The 16,065-nt window shown below is 35.5% G+C and overlaps 2 protein-coding genes across 4 annotated transcripts in view; one reads left to right on the top strand and one right to left on the bottom strand.

The window, feature by feature from the left end:
• Positions 1–16,065, top strand: part of MetRS-m (Methionyl-tRNA synthetase, mitochondrial) — a 392,083-nt gene that overhangs the window by 354,468 nt on the left and 21,550 nt on the right. Inside the window, exon 13 of the transcript XR_016550239.1 lies at positions 4,997–5,260. The gene's annotated coding sequence lies outside the window, so the exon portion shown is untranslated. The remainder of the gene's footprint in view (positions 1–4,996; positions 5,261–16,065) is intronic.
• Positions 1–16,065, bottom strand: part of LOC150094511 (uncharacterized) — a 632,643-nt gene that overhangs the window by 26,741 nt on the left and 589,837 nt on the right. The window lies entirely within an intron of this gene.

Raw genomic sequence — 16,065 nt, forward strand, 5'->3', positions numbered from 1 at the left:
TGTAAATTTAATGTGGCCAAGTGTAATGTTATGCATTTTAGGATGAAAAGATTAGCAGCAGTATACCACATTGGTGGAACTGTACTCCAGGAGATTGACGAGGCCAGGAATTTGGGAGTGTTGGTGGATAGGGAGTTAAAGTTTAGGGGGCACATTGCAAAAGTGGCTAAATCAGCTCATCAAATCACTTGGTTACTGAAGAATACTTTGACGAGCAGAGACAAGCAAGTTATTGTTCCTCTGTATCGAGCCTTGATAGGACCCCCATCTTGACTACTGTGCCCAGATCTGGGCACCAGGGTTTCTTCTTGATGGGGAGGAAGTGGAGAGGATCCAGAGGCGAGTGACCAAGATGATAGCAGGTCTATAGATTGGTTGATAGGCGGAAGAGGGGTGATATGATTGAGACATTCAAATTACTGAAGGGTTTCTATAGAATTAATTCAGAGGATATTTTTGAGAACAGGACTGGTGGTGGGAGAACTAGGGCCCCATTCATAGGGGAATAAGCTGTCAGAATCTGTTGTGGGTGCCATGACTGTGAATGAGTTTAAGGCAAAGTATGATAGATACTGTGTGAATGTTGAATAGTTGTTCGTGACATGATGTTTAGGGCCTCCCTCGATGAGTCTAAAGACTCCTTGGAGTTGCCCATAATAATAATAATAAAAATTCCTAATTCGTCATCTTCTAATTGCAGCTATGGCCAGGAAAATACGGTGAAGATATTTAAGTTCCGTGGAAATAGCTGCATCATTAGAACAAATAGCCCTAGCCCTGTGTGTAAGTGCTTTAAAAATACCATACTGTTGGGCTGAATGATGTGGTTGTTTAGATGCAAGTGTTCCAGCATGTGCTCGTTTTCTATAATTGGAAAAAGATAATGAATCATCTGAAAGCTGGGTGACTAATGTATCATTAAAAAGTGAAATAGTTATTATTACACTCTCCATGGAGTTGGCAGACTCATCGTGGGAGGTTTATTCAACTGACAATATTTATCATACCGAATCGTTTTCTGCTGTGGAGTGAATTTTGGGGTATTTAGTTGTTTGTAGGTGGTAAGAAAAGAATTCATCGAGTCAAATGGCAAACACATCATTAACAAAGTGCTTGTATGTAGTTGGGGTAAGTATTTTGTTTTCAAAGTGTTCCATGTAAAAGTTAAAGGGAGAAGGGGGGGGGAACCTATGGCAGCAGTTTATTTGTAGATTTTTCTTTGCCATGTAAAGTAACCTGCATGCATAGTAAATTTGAATAATTGGAAGATATGGCAATGACTCTCCAATGGCTACAGCGATCACAGTATCAAAAAAATAATCAGTTCCACTCCCATTCCCGGCCCTTCTCGTCAACAAGAATTTAAAAATGTCATCACCATACCCTACATCCGTGGCACATCCGAAAAAATAGCCAAGATTCTAAAAAAGTACAACCTACACACAGCATATAAGTCCCACCGCAAACTTGCTACCCTTATCCGTTCTACGAAAGATCAGCTCCCTCCTCTCTCTCTGCCTGGGGTTTACAAAGTACCCTGTTCCTATAAGCTGGCGTACTTTGGACAGAAGGCAGATCAGCATCCATCCGCCTAGAGGAACACAAGTCTTACATCTGTAAACACAACTATGGTCATTCAGGCTTGGCTGACCATGTCTTGGACACCACCCACAGAGTATCATGGAAGAAAACCACCATGCTCCATCACAGCAAATTCAAGAAAGAGAAACTATTCTTGGAAGCAGCAGCAGCTCTTAGAAATCAACCAAATCTTAATAAATACGGTTGCATTAAGCTTCCGAAAATTTGGGAAACACTCATCACCAGAGATCCTACTTTATATTCCAGGCCACCTACAACCGCCCTTAGAGGGCGCTCCACCTAGATAGGACTTTAGTGTCACCCACGTGGTTGGGCTTAGTATTGTATGATATTTGTGTTATGTTACATTAGTTATTTTTGTAATCCCCGTAGATGTCCTAGTGACTAGGACGAAATATAGGAAGTATTAAATTCTTTTTAATCCTTTCTGAGTGTTGTAAAAAATCCATTAAACCTCCAACATTATGTCTTCACAGCACTTAAGCTTCTATACATGAATTTACATGGAACACTTTGAAAGCAAAATACTTACCCTACAGCTACACACAAGCCCTTAGTTGGTTGTGCTTTGTTAATGATGTGTTTGACATTTGGCCCAATGAATTCTTTTGTTACCCACCTAAAAACAATTAATATCCCAAAATTCACTTCAAAGCAGAAAAAGATTCAATATGATAAATATTGTCAGTTGAACTTCCTATGATGAGTGTCTCTGGAGACATTCATCATGGTGCCTTTTCTTGATACATTAGTCAACCAGCTTTCAGATGATTCACTGCTGTTTCCACTGAACCTGAACTTAAATATCTTCGCCATACTTTCCTGGCCAATGGTCCTGGCTACTATAAAACAGATAAAATACTATATCTGTTTTATAAGAGAAGTAAGAGGGCCATACTTCTCCTCAAACACACAGGAACAAAACACCACTATTCCTATTCCCTATCTGTAAAGATAGCCAAAGTACTAATAAAATATATATATAATCTTCACACCACATCTTAAATTAGCAACCCTGATCTGCTCTACTAAGGATTAACTACATCTCTTGGCATATCCTGGAGTGTATGAAGTTCCATGTGATTGTGACTTGGCCTACTATGGACAGAGAGGAAGATCTGTTAAGATATGCCTTGAAGAACATAAAAAAATACATTCGCTACCATATTACGGCAAGTTCAGACTGGCAGACCACACTTTGGATACCCCCCCCCCCTTTCACTCAGTATTAAATGGAAGAAAATGAATATACTTTATAGGAGTTCTTACAGGTTAGAAAGATTATTTTTAAGTCAGTCATGGCAATGAAGCATTCTCCTAACCTGAAGAAGTATCCCTATGCCAATGACTTTAACAAGCCTTTAAGGCTCATAACCTTCCAAGCATACTTGGATTTCATAATCGAAATACAAGGATAAGATGGTCAGCCCTATGCCTCTAAGTATTCCTGACTGTATTCGTGTGTGTTCATGGAGCCGATTTGCCTGCTTGCGGAATGAAAAACACAGATAAACTGGCGGAAAAAACCCTGCTGTCCACGCCCAAGACCAGCTAACTTGGCTATGGCTGAGGAAGATCCTTAAGCTCCTCACGCTGTCAACGGGAATCGAACCTAGGACACTCCTTCCCCAGGCATATGGTTGCAAAGCACAAAGCCACCAGGCTAACTGCACAGACTCTGAAGAAGTATGGTTGCATTAAATTTTCTAAAATTTGGGAGAGTTATCTTAAGATCAATTCCTATATAGCTGTAATACTTCTTTTTTACAACATTGGCGATAATGATATTCAACCATTCAATCATGTCTGACTCTTGGTGACTTTATAGGTAAGTATTCTCCATGCTGTCCTCTCAAGCACTTCTCCTTTCGGTTGTTTGATGTTCATGTTGGTATCCACTTGAATGGTGTTGAGCCAGCATGCTCTTTATCTGTCCTTTCTTCTGGTTCTACTGACCATTCCCAACATCATAGACTTCGCTAGTGAGTTGGCCAAAGTAAGTTAATTATAGTCTAGTGATTTTAGCTTCCAGTGATGTCTCTGGTTTTGTCACTCTGGCATTTGTAACAGTTTCCACCAGCACCACATTTCAAATGCATCGATTTTTCTTCTGTCAGCCCTTTTTACTGTCCAGCTCTCGGACCCATACATCATTATGGGAAAGACAAGTTATGACTAGTCTACTTTTGTTACTTAGAGTGACGTCTTTGTTTTTCCAGATCTTATTCATACTGACCATTGCAGTACAGCCCAGAATGATCTTACACTTGATTTCATGGGTGGATCTGCCATCATGGTCAATTTCTGAACCAAGGAAGATGAAATTCTGAACTGATTCCATTTCTTTGTCAGTGCTTTTAAACTTCACTTCTCCACTAGCTGCTGTTGTCATGATCTTTGTTTTCTTTATGTTAGGGTGCAGCCCCATTTTTTCACTTTCTTAATTTTCAAAATCAAATTTAGCAGGTCTTCTCTTTCTACCAGGTTGTTTATAGTTCTTCCTATGATCGTTCTGACATTGGATGAGTTCATGTCTAATTTCCTCATGATCATTTCAGCATAGAAGTTGAGAACAGGGACAAAATACATCTCTGTCTCACACTGTTGCTGATCCTGAACCAATCTGTGTTGTATGCATTGTTGCTTCCTGATCAATATATAGTGATCTAGTATGTCTGATCAGGTGAGATGGGACACTGTTACAATTTGAATTGTTTCATTCACTCTCATTGTCATGTAACGTGCTATGAAGATGCTGGTTTGAAATCCAACAAAATATAAGCCAGTTTCATGTTGTTTCATGTTGAAGCAACATGAAACTGGAAGAAGTGCAACAGTTGGTTAAAAAATAAATCTGATGCTCTGCTATGGAAAGTAGTCAGTCACAATTTCTGTCTAATATTTCTTTCACCTCTACCACCTAGTTATAAATACTACTGCAGAAAAGTCATATCTAATCTGTTGACATCATTCTTCTACTCTTTTACAGTCTATATACAGCGCTTCCCAAACTGTGGGCCACAGCCCCCTTGGGGCCACGAAATAATGAAAACAAATTTAAAATGTTTTAAGACTAAGTAGATTTTTTTAATCTTAAAAGAAACGTATCTAATTTTTATTATTTATTATTTCTTTTTTGTTCTTTTTTATATTTTAATGGAAAAAAATCACATGTTGGTGTTGGTTCACAAATTTTGCTTCTTGCATATTTCGGCGATTAATGAATATTAATAATTATATGCTTATTCATACAAGTTTCATTTCAAAAGGTATTGATAAGAAACACAGAAAAGATTACAAATGCAAAATCTTGAATATAAACTGTATTGAATACAAATAAAATAAATATTATAATAATAATAATAATATTATTATTATTACATGACACCTCCAGGGAGTCCAAAGACTCATCGAGGGAGGGCATCTACTCTACAGCTCTTATCTCCACCAACGCCATGTACCACCCACCACTAGCATTTTCACAGACAATCAAACATCCATGCCCACGATGGGATTCGAACCTGCAGCCGTTTGGCTGGAGAGCGGATACACTAACTACTTGGCCAAGCAGGCAGCATTTATACTGTGGCAGTTTATGTAAAAGTTATGAAGTTTGTTTTGGGTAGTACCTCATTTGATATTTAGAAGAGTCTATAAGGTAAACTCTAAATTTCTGATTTTAATTGTATAAACCTAAATTTTTACAGTAGTTCATTATGATAATTTCAGTAAGTGACATTAAGCTAATGTAATGTTAATTCTAGATTTTTATAATTTTATGCTCTTCTATTTTTTTTTATTATGCCTATTATTGTTTGCATCTGTATTTTTCCATATTGTCATTTTTTGTCCTTTATGTATAGTTCCTGTCAATCCTTTGGCATGGAACTATATAACATGAAAAGTTTTCTGCCAATCCTGTGTTCTTCTCAATGAATGATTTCCTATCATTTCCTTTGTTTTATTTCAAACGATTTTCTTTGGTCACGTTTCCCAATTTTCTTGTATTATATGTCCTACAAAAACGTTTTCAGCTGTTATTGTTTGTAATAGGGAACTTAAAAATAGCAATGGTTTTATGGGACCTAGGCCAGTACTTTTCTGTAGTTCATTATAACACATGATTTCATTATAGTGGTGTTTGCTGTGGTGTCTGTACTGTAAATGGAGACAGGCACCATATACTGCAGGGATTTCTAAATCTTAGTTTATCAATGCATTCTTGACATCAAAGTGGTAATTATAATGTCAAAGAGCCTGAATAGGGAAAGAGAAGAGAGCATGTTACTGCTTATCAGAAAAGATTTAGACTATGAGATCAATCACTATCTTGAAACCCCCACCACCCAAGCAAGTGAAGTTTGAGATAGTGTGATGCCAGTTGGGAGCGAGAATGTATTACTGCAGTGGAGGAAGTGGGATAATACTATTAAAACTAACAGCAATATAATATTAATAATAAAACTATATTATACAGGATGTCTACCAAAGTCCTTGCACAATATAAATTTTTAAAGCTCCTATACAAGATATAAACGATCTGCAAAATGCAACAGGGAATTTATTCAAGAGATTCAATAAAATTGCTAAGGATTCATTTGTTCTAATTTCTTTCTTTTATTTGTCAGATAATAAAGCCTGAAAAAAAAAAGTAATTGTATTCTCTGGCTAGAAGTCTGTATCAGAAGAAAATTTGGGACTCATTACAACAAGCAAGTGCCTCACAGAAATTCAATTACAGACTGGTTTCATTAATGGTAAGCCATGAACTGGAAAAACAAGGATAAAAAATGAGACTGTTACCTGATATTACAAATTGTCCATGAAAATCAGCAAGATAGGCTAAACTAGAACTAAGTATTCCTAGAGTAAAAGTTTGCACAAAATTCCAAAAAAACCAAATTACATCAGTGAACATACATGACTCAAGTCAATCAAATATTGTTGAAAGAAGATTACTGCAAGATTAGCATTCTGTTCTCATTTTAATCATGAAGTGAAAAATAACATCACATTTAGTGACAATTTATTGTTTAATGATAAAACAACATTTCACATCAGCAGCAAGGTTAACAGCCATAATTTCCACATTTGGGGACAGAAAACAATAAGCCTTTGCTGTCTTAAGGTTTCTGCCTAGTCTCTGAAGAGACCCAACCAGTTCGAAACACTGTCAGGCCAGTGAAACCTTATCAAATTTCCATTGTAACAACTGTTGCGGAATGTATTCCTGAAAACTCTTTGGTCAACTTATGAAGCTTTCATAGTTTCTACATTTACCTTTGAAATAATGCTGGATCTAATATCCATTTTTGCTTATGTAATTTTGCATAGCCCAACTGAAGCCATTTGGCACTTTATTTTAATAAGAAAACAATAAGTTTTGAAATAAGGACTGCTGCTGGTAAACAGTAGAAAGAGGGATGATATGACAGAGGTGCTGATTTTAATTATATGGAAGGTGAAAAGAGGACAAGGGACATCTATAAAAGTTTTGTGTGCAGTTAAGAAAATTATGAGAGAGAACTTTTTCTCACAGAGAGCAGTGCAGTGAATGAGTGAGTGAGTGGAACAGTTTACCTGTTGAAGTGGCAAATGCATTCAGCATAAATTAATTTAAGAGAAGGTGTAGCAGCTGGTGTGAATGATGTATGACCTCCCTCAATGAGTCCTTAATTCCCTGAAAGTCTGTAATAATAATAGTAATAATACAGTGTCTATAAAGTCCTTTTGCAGTTCGAATTTTTAATAACTTCACTTCTATATAAGATACAAACAATGTGCAAAACAAAACAGGGAATTTATTCAAGATTAAGCATATTTAACTGTAGGAATATTAACTTTCACCATATCCACTATCATTTTGGATACAAATCATATCACGATTTTGAAGTGTTCTGAACACATTCTGCAGTTAGGTTTGACTTATAGCACTAATCGTACCTGTTATTCTAACAACAATAGTTTAGAGAGCAAATTTCCATTTTAAGATGTCCCACATAGGAAAAAAAAAATTAATGGGGACAAGTCTAGGGAGTAAGGTGGCTTTGGTTGTTGGTTTATCTCTTCCAATCCATATATTGAGAAAAGAATTCATGGAGTAGGTGGACTGCTTCTGTTACATTATCCCTCTTTTTCCTATTTACCAGCAGCAGTCTGCATACTCTCAATTTATGCTTATAATCTACTTTCCATAATCCTGATATCATCCTTGCAGCCCTCCTCTGTATCCCCCTCCATAGCTTCATCCCCTTGGAACTCAGGAGACAAATCTGCAAATTAGTAGCCCAAGTGGAGTATCAAGGCCTTATAAAGAGGCAAAATGACTTCCTTATCTTTACATGTGATGTTTGAAATTATATTCTTCGTTTAATCCTTTATCCAAGTGTAAGCAAACAAAGCTTGCACCTGAAGTAATTTCAGGAATATGTCTATATTATGATTTTTTTTTCCGATGGGGGCCATGAAATATTTTAATTTTTCCAAAGGGGGCCTTGGCATCCATAAGTTTGGGAAGCACTGGTCTATATCATACTCTACCATATCAAACATCACTGTAGCTCCTGCTGATCTTTTACCACAAAAACATCCTAAGAATCTTGACTAGTGTCTGGATACCAAAACGTGTTCTAATCCTCATGATTCCCCTTCTGTGGTACCTTCCAGTTTGGGAGATAGCCCATATTCATTTTATTCCCAAAGAATGGAAAGGAGGGGGATATAATATAATCAAAATAATAATCACGATATGATCAAAACCCATTATTATTATTAAGACAGACCTCCTGGAAGTCAGAGACTCATCGAGAGAGAGGCCACATACTACATGCACCAGCTATCATACTTATTCTTGAATTTATTCACACTGCTTGTACTCACAACATCCAACAGCAATCCATTTCAATCATGCACCAGCCTATGAGAGAAAAATCTAGCTCTTACCCCTTTCTTAGCAACATTCATTCTCAGCCTCCAACGATGCCTCTTGTCCTTTCCCCAGCCTCCATAAACTGAAAAATTCCAACAATCGAAATCCTGTATGAGCTTTCAGAAGTTTGTAAGTCTCAATCATGTTACCCCTCTTTCTCCTGTTTGCTAGTGTCTGCAGTCTACAAATGCTCAATCTGTCTTCATTATCAGTATTCCACAATCTTGATATCATTTTTAACATTCTCTCCAATATATCAGAATCACAACAGAAAACAGGAGACCAGACCTGTGCACAATAGTCCAAGTGGGATCTTATCAAGGCCTTGTAAAGAAGCAAAATGGCATCCTTATCTTTACATGTCAGCATTGCAATTATCTTTTGAGTTCTATTTGCAATCTTTGCTACATGGTCCTGAACTTTATATCTACTAAAACTCCAAGATCCCTAGCCTCATCAGTTTCTTCTAGCATATTACCACCAATATAATACAACAATGGATATCTAATCACACCAAAGCGAATGACTTTACATTTACTGACATTGAACTGATATCCATTTTCCCATGCCCACAATTCCAGCCTATTCAAATTATTCTGCAAGTACTGCATATCAGCAGCATTCCAGATTACCCTTCCTATTTTTGCATCATTAGCAAATAGCTGTATGTCGCTTGTCAAATCCTTCCCAATATCATTCATGTACACATTGAATAACAGTATACCAAGCACTGATCCTTGTGGTATGCCACTTGTAACCTTAAATCTTGCAGACTCACATCCCCACATACCACTTTTTGATATCTGTCAGTCAGCAATCCTCTTATTCATGCTAATATTCTATAATCCAAACCCATACTCTTCAATATATGCAACAGTCTACCATGCTGTGTTCTGTCAAAAGCCTTAGCAAAGTCCAAAAGTATCATGGTGTATCCATTCCCTTATCTAGTTCAATGGTAACATTGCTAAAGAATGTGAGCAAGTTGCTAAAACATGACCTTCTCTTTCCTTCCTGCTTACATGATGATCAGAATAAATCTTCAAAAATTATGGAAACTACCATGTTAGAGTCAAAATTCAGTTTAATATAAACCAAAATAATCGCTCGATGTTTGGACCTTCACATTAAGGTCATCATCTGAGTATACACATATTACAAGACACAAGCTGCACTACAGTCTACATGGTATGTAGATTATAGTGCAGCTTGTTAACCCTGACCTCTGGTGAAAAAAAAAAAAAACCTTACTACATCAAAGCTAGAGTCCTGTTATTATCTATTAGGTTATAAAATAAAATTACATTAAGCTAGAGAGCTACATGTTCACACACAAAAAAAAGAATTGTACTTATATAACTATACATATAAATTAGAACAAACAAGTATGGATGGTAGCCAATAAAAGCTGAAAAATTGCTTAGAGTGAGGGTTTGCTGGAAAACTTAAATTAAGTGGACTGAATGTGTACCATCCAAATTCTTGAGATTTTTAGGCCACCATTATTATTAAGATTAGGTCGGTTAATCAAAATTTCACAGGCTTCTTTAAATTTCTGTTAATACTAGGTTTTTGTATGATGTAAGGAACAAGTACTTTTCCAATCAATTTGGTGTAGTGTTAAGAGCATGGTCTGAGAGGGCCTGCTTTACCAAAATTATTAAATTGAATGTTTTTTTTTTTTTTTTTTTCCCCCCTGGATAGGGATTATACATCCAGTTTCTCCAATAAGGTAAGTTACAAGCGGAACTAATACAATAAACTCCAGGTGAATGTTGGGAGAGGATCCTTAGAGGAGTTGAATATGTTTACAATACGTTTATAAATAATGGCTATAGCAAAAATACTATTATTAAAATTCTTCATAAAACTTCATCAAAAAATAATATAGATTACAATAAAACCATAGCTATCCCATACATTAAAGGGTTATCAGAAAAAATTAATAGAATTCTACACCATTTATAATCTTAATAACACTTTTAAACCTCATAAAACTAAAAAACATCTGGAGTATATGTGTATACTCCAAATGGTAGTTATTTCCATAATTTTTGAAGATAACCCTCCCTTAGTAAACCCATGTTGCTCGTTGCAAAGTAGAGATTCACTGTCAACCCATTTTTGAATGCAAGCACTAATCAATTTTTCCAAAATCTTCACCACCACACCTGAGATACTAATTGGTCGATAGTTGGATACATTGGTCTTTGCACCACTCTTGTGAAATGGAATTACCATACATGCTTTCCATTCCAGCAGAATCTTCCCTGTTCTGAGACTCATTAAATAGCCTGGTCAAAGGAATAGCCAGTTCAGCAGAACACTCTTTTCGCATGTGTTGATATCCCATCAGTCCCTATTGTTGAATTCTTATTCAGTTTGTGTAACAGCTCTAATACCTCCTCTTCATACAACTGAGTTGCTTCATGCAGTGAGCTCAATGTTGTGGACATCAGGTGGATAGCTTTTAACAAAATGGGCACTTATCAGATGAACCTCTTTTTCATCTGTAACCCTCACACCTATTTAGAAGAGTTATTCTTTCATTCTTTCTTTTACTTGCAGCATATCGATAGAATTCTTGTGGGTTGTCTTTAGCACGCAGAGCCAGTTTCTTTTCATATTCATCCTTTGATTTGCATACAAGACTTGTGACTATTCTAGCTTGCTGCTTATAATTTTCATAATGGACATCATCCTTATGCACAAGGTATTCCTTCCGCATCATCCTTTTCTTATGAATCTCTTGCTTAATAAGATTACACATCCATTTGACTCCTACCTTATTTATTCTTTGAAATCTCAGGATACATCCTGATATTGCATCATTCAAGTAATGTTTAAATGCTTCCCATACAGCAACAATCCCATTCCATTGAACTTATTATACACCTCTATTGGTCATTATTTCCTGCTTTGTAGTCCAGCATGTAACATTCATAAACAGAGTCACTTCCCAAGTGAGTGCTGCATGATCACTATCACCAACCAGAGGCAGAATAATTATGTCTTTAACTGAAACGCCCTCTGACACTATAATCAAATTTAACACTCTTTGACCTTGAGTTCCTTCTATCACATGCTGCTTGAGGAAGTTGTCCCACAACAGCTCAATAAATGAATTTTCATTCTTCTCATCAGATTCTACTGCTATCCAATCAATATTTATATAATTAAAGTATCCCATGATGATTACTCTTTTCATGCTCATCTTTTCTATTTGGTGATGCATTTCTTCACCACTAGGTCTGTAAGAACACCACACTATGGAATTGATCTTGTTAGATTCCACCTCACACCTGATGGCTTCAAACTCACTGCCACATGAAATACTGTTAGTAGTAGTACTGCAATCATTGGTCTCAAATCTAACTGGATTCAAGTCATCCGATATCATTAGCAGCACCCCCCCTCCTCTGCTATTCTCTCTATCCTTCCTAAAAATAGTGTACCCTTTACACTCAATACCAATTAATATGAATGATTCTGATAGCCAGGTCTCACTAATGCCTACAATCTGAGGTCCCAACATATTGACTAAGGCAACAAACTTTACCCCTTTGTTTCTGATACTCCTAGCATTCATGTACAGACATAATAATCTACCTGCATGTTCTTTTGTATACTCTTATCTGCATGACAAGTTGGACAACCTAATTATTATGATTAATAATGATTATGAATGAACTAGTATTTCATTACTCTCACTTCATTATGTTCAAAATTATAGAAAAATCCATTGACTACAACTTCATTATCTGAAAGACACCATCTAATCAAAGATCGCCAATGCAAATTTCAGAGTGTAAATGTCAATTAATCCACAGGGATGTGTGCTCTTGAGAAATCTAGGACATGTGATCAAGCCTCGGATAAAAAAAAAAAAGTTCTTATCAAGTTGCCATCATATAGCTCTCTCTTCCTCCTGTTATTTAATTCTTTTATGGGTGGCTCAGACTTTTGTACTAATGCAAAAGTGTCCAGAATTCATTTATTTGGTCTATTCTTTTCTCCGGTAGAACTTTTAGTCCAACAAACAATGCAACACTCAATCAAAGCTTCATGACCCTGTATATGCTTGAAGTTCTGAATGGAGGAAACAACTGCATTTGATTGAACTAAAAATACAGTCCTATCATATTCCCACCAGAAATCTCTCTTTTAACCTTTTCTTAAATATGATAATGCCTGGATCAGATAAAATCATATCTTTATTCACATTAATAATTACCTTTTCTGGTTGAACCATATAACATCTATAACTAGCTTGGTCTTCAGAAAAAAAAATTTTTTCTTCTGCTTCTAGGAATTACTTAAATTCTGAATAAATTTATATTATTTTATAATACTATTTTTGCCATTGGGAGTGGTGCAAAATCAATTGTCTTCAGTTCTGTTCAGAAGTGAGCAGTTCAGCAGTTGATGATCCCACCATACCACTTCTACTTTATCTCAGCCCTCTTACTTTATGGTGTAGGCATTTCACACAAGCTACTGTTCAAATTTATAGGCTCTTCCTCAAACCTATAAAAATATATGAGCAGCATATTATGACCATTCATATATGCTTTAAGGAAGAGCCTATAAATTCGTGTCATACAGAAATAATAACGTAGACTAACACATACTAACTAAAATAAATTTAATTAATACTTTAATGTTTTGGCAAAGTCAAATTGCCATCATCAGGGAATAAAATATATGATATGTGCATGGAGATACTACTTTAAGTGAACCTGAAGTATGTCAACTGAGAGTAGGCCTAAAGTCCTAAATGGCGGCATCCATGGTTGTTGGAGCAGATAAGGGATGCTAATTTTTTATATGATCCATAAGTGTTTGAAAAGTTGTATTTATTTAAGATTTTTGTAAGTTTTACAGATGTGCCTCGAATATATGGAATAGTGATGGCTTTGGTGTAGTCTATTCTGGGACACAGGAGGGGAAGGGGTTGGAGTTTTAATATTTTTTGGATATACAGTGGTATCTCGCTAATCTGAACCTCTTTAGTAAGTCCTTTTTTGTATGTTTTACAGATGTGCCTCGAATATATGGAATAGTGATAGCTTTGGTGTAGTCTATTCTGGGACACAGGAGGGGAAGGGGTTGGAGTTTTAATATTTTTTGGATATACAGTAGTATCTTGCTAATCCGAACCGCTTTAGTCTGAACCCTCCAGTAATCCGAACTGCGGTTTGAAAAAAAAAGTTTTATTTATTGCATATTATTATTTTGTGTACTATTATTTTTATTTAATAATTAATATTTAACTATTATTATTACAGTACAGTATTTTTTCATACTGTCGATTATACCATTATACTGGAGGCCTATTTTGATTTATCGTGTGTTCACGTTTGCTTTTTTATACTGTACAGTATGTACTGTATTGTCGGCATGAATCACAAATACAGTATAGACAAAAATAGGAAATTCAAAACGTGCATAATTTGGTTAAAAATATAAATTCAGATGTTGAAATTTCACAACAGATGTTACGGAATGGGTTATAGGTAGAACCGAAAGTGAATTCGAAATCAAATCAGATGCTGAAATTATAAATATGATACTACAGAATGAATTAGAAGATAATGATGAAGAACTCGAAGAAAAAAAAGTAAAACATGAGGAGGTAGTTGATAGTTTTAATATGTGTATAGAATGGGCTAAGGAAAATGATAACCATTCCACAAAATTTTGTTACTAATGCAGCTTCGAGAAGAAACATTCAAAAAAAGTTCAGCTTCCAAGAAGCAAAAGAAAATCAGTGACTTTTTTTTACAAAGAAATAAGAAACTTTTTTGCGTTATTTTGTAAAATATTTTTTTTTACGCAAATTAAGTTACGTACTAAACTATGCAATTTTATTAAATCAGAATCCTCAACAATACAGGTATCCTCAACAATACAGGTACATACAAATTAAATTTTTTTTACTAAAATTAAACTTGTGTACTGTATTATTATTTTTTTTTTTGTTTTACATCACAGTATAGTAGCTTTTTTTTTTTTTATATCAGTTACTTCATTTATTTACAGAATTAAATTCATGTACCATTAGAATCTGATTATTTTTGTCTTAAATGCCAGTTGTTGCTTCTTGGAGGAAAATTTGCTAATCCGAACTTGTACAGTTTTTATTAGTTTGGATTAGCGAGATACCACTGTACTAGGAATTGTAGCCATTAGCTAAGAAGGTTTTGGGAAGGTGGTTAAGTTCAGTGGAGAGGGCACTGTATCTGAACTAATTAATATAGTCCTGTTATATAAAGTTTTAACAATTCCATACTATTGGGAGGTGGGAGAGTGACTGTTTGTGAATGTATCTAGTATGGGGGGGGGGGTGAAATAGAGAATGCAAGGGATCCATCAGGTTTGTATGTAATTAGAGTGTCTAGGAAAGGGAGACTTGTCATTTTCATTTTTCTAATGAACTGAATTACTTAAAATCCCTCCAATGAGGATTTTAAGTAATTCAGTTCAAATAAATAAAATAAATAAATAAATAATATGTATTTTTTAATTGTAGATCTGTGTGTATTCACCGGCTGTTCTGAGGGATGAAAAACCAGAGTTTCCAGGAGGAAAAACCCTCTATCTCTACTGAATTGTGAGACCAGTTACCCTCATAGAATCAGAGATATCAAACGTAGCTCATTGTTTTATGCAGATGTTGTACTCCTAAACGCATTCAATGCAAGATGGCAGTAACAAATTTGACATGAAATTCAGCAATAAAAAGACAAAAACTATGAAAACAGGTAGGAACATAGAAAACTTCAGTTGCATATAGAACAAGTAAAATATTTCAGCTATTTAGCTATAGTTTTTAGTGAAGAGGCAAATTAAATTTGGAAATAGACAACAGAATAAGCAGAGCTGGTATGGTTTGGGAGCCAGTTGAATAAATTTATATGGAAAAACTAGCAGTGTTCAAACCAGTTTTAAGTTATGGATCTGAAAATTCGGTTAGCAATGAAACAGATGATCAAATACTGGAGACCACAGAGATGAGTTTCTAAGAAAAATTAGGAGTGAACAGATGGCATCATTGGCAGGATCATATTAACATTGAAGATAGTAGAAAGGAACTTCAACATTATTAGAAGGTGGTATGGCCACTTAAACAGAATTGGTGAGGAAAGGTTAGTAGAACAGGTGTTTCATTGCAAGAAATAGACCCAGAGGAAGACCACTTGTAACTGAATCAATCGATCTAGAAGAGGGTCTAGATCGATTGATTCAGTTACAAGACTTTAAGACACAAAATGTTAGGTACAACAATATTAGAATGCTGACAAGTAATAGGCTAATTTAGAGGAAATTGGCTGAGAGGAGATTAATAATAATGTTTAAGTTAAGGGATGGTATTTGCTTACACTCGGAATCGCCGAACTTTATATAGTTTCTATATTCGGCATGAAACTCTTTGAGTTTCTTATTCAGCTAAGAAACAATATGGGATATAATATCCCTTAACTTAAATAAGTTCATGTCGCTGAATTGAAGCCTTTGGCTATTCATTATAATTA

This window comes from Typopeltis vanoorti, chromosome 22, assembly GCF_054136105.1.
Source record: "Typopeltis vanoorti isolate ZY-2024b chromosome 22, IOZ_Tvanoo_1.0, whole genome shotgun sequence".
NCBI lineage: Eukaryota > Metazoa > Arthropoda > Arachnida > Uropygi > Thelyphonidae > Typopeltis > Typopeltis vanoorti.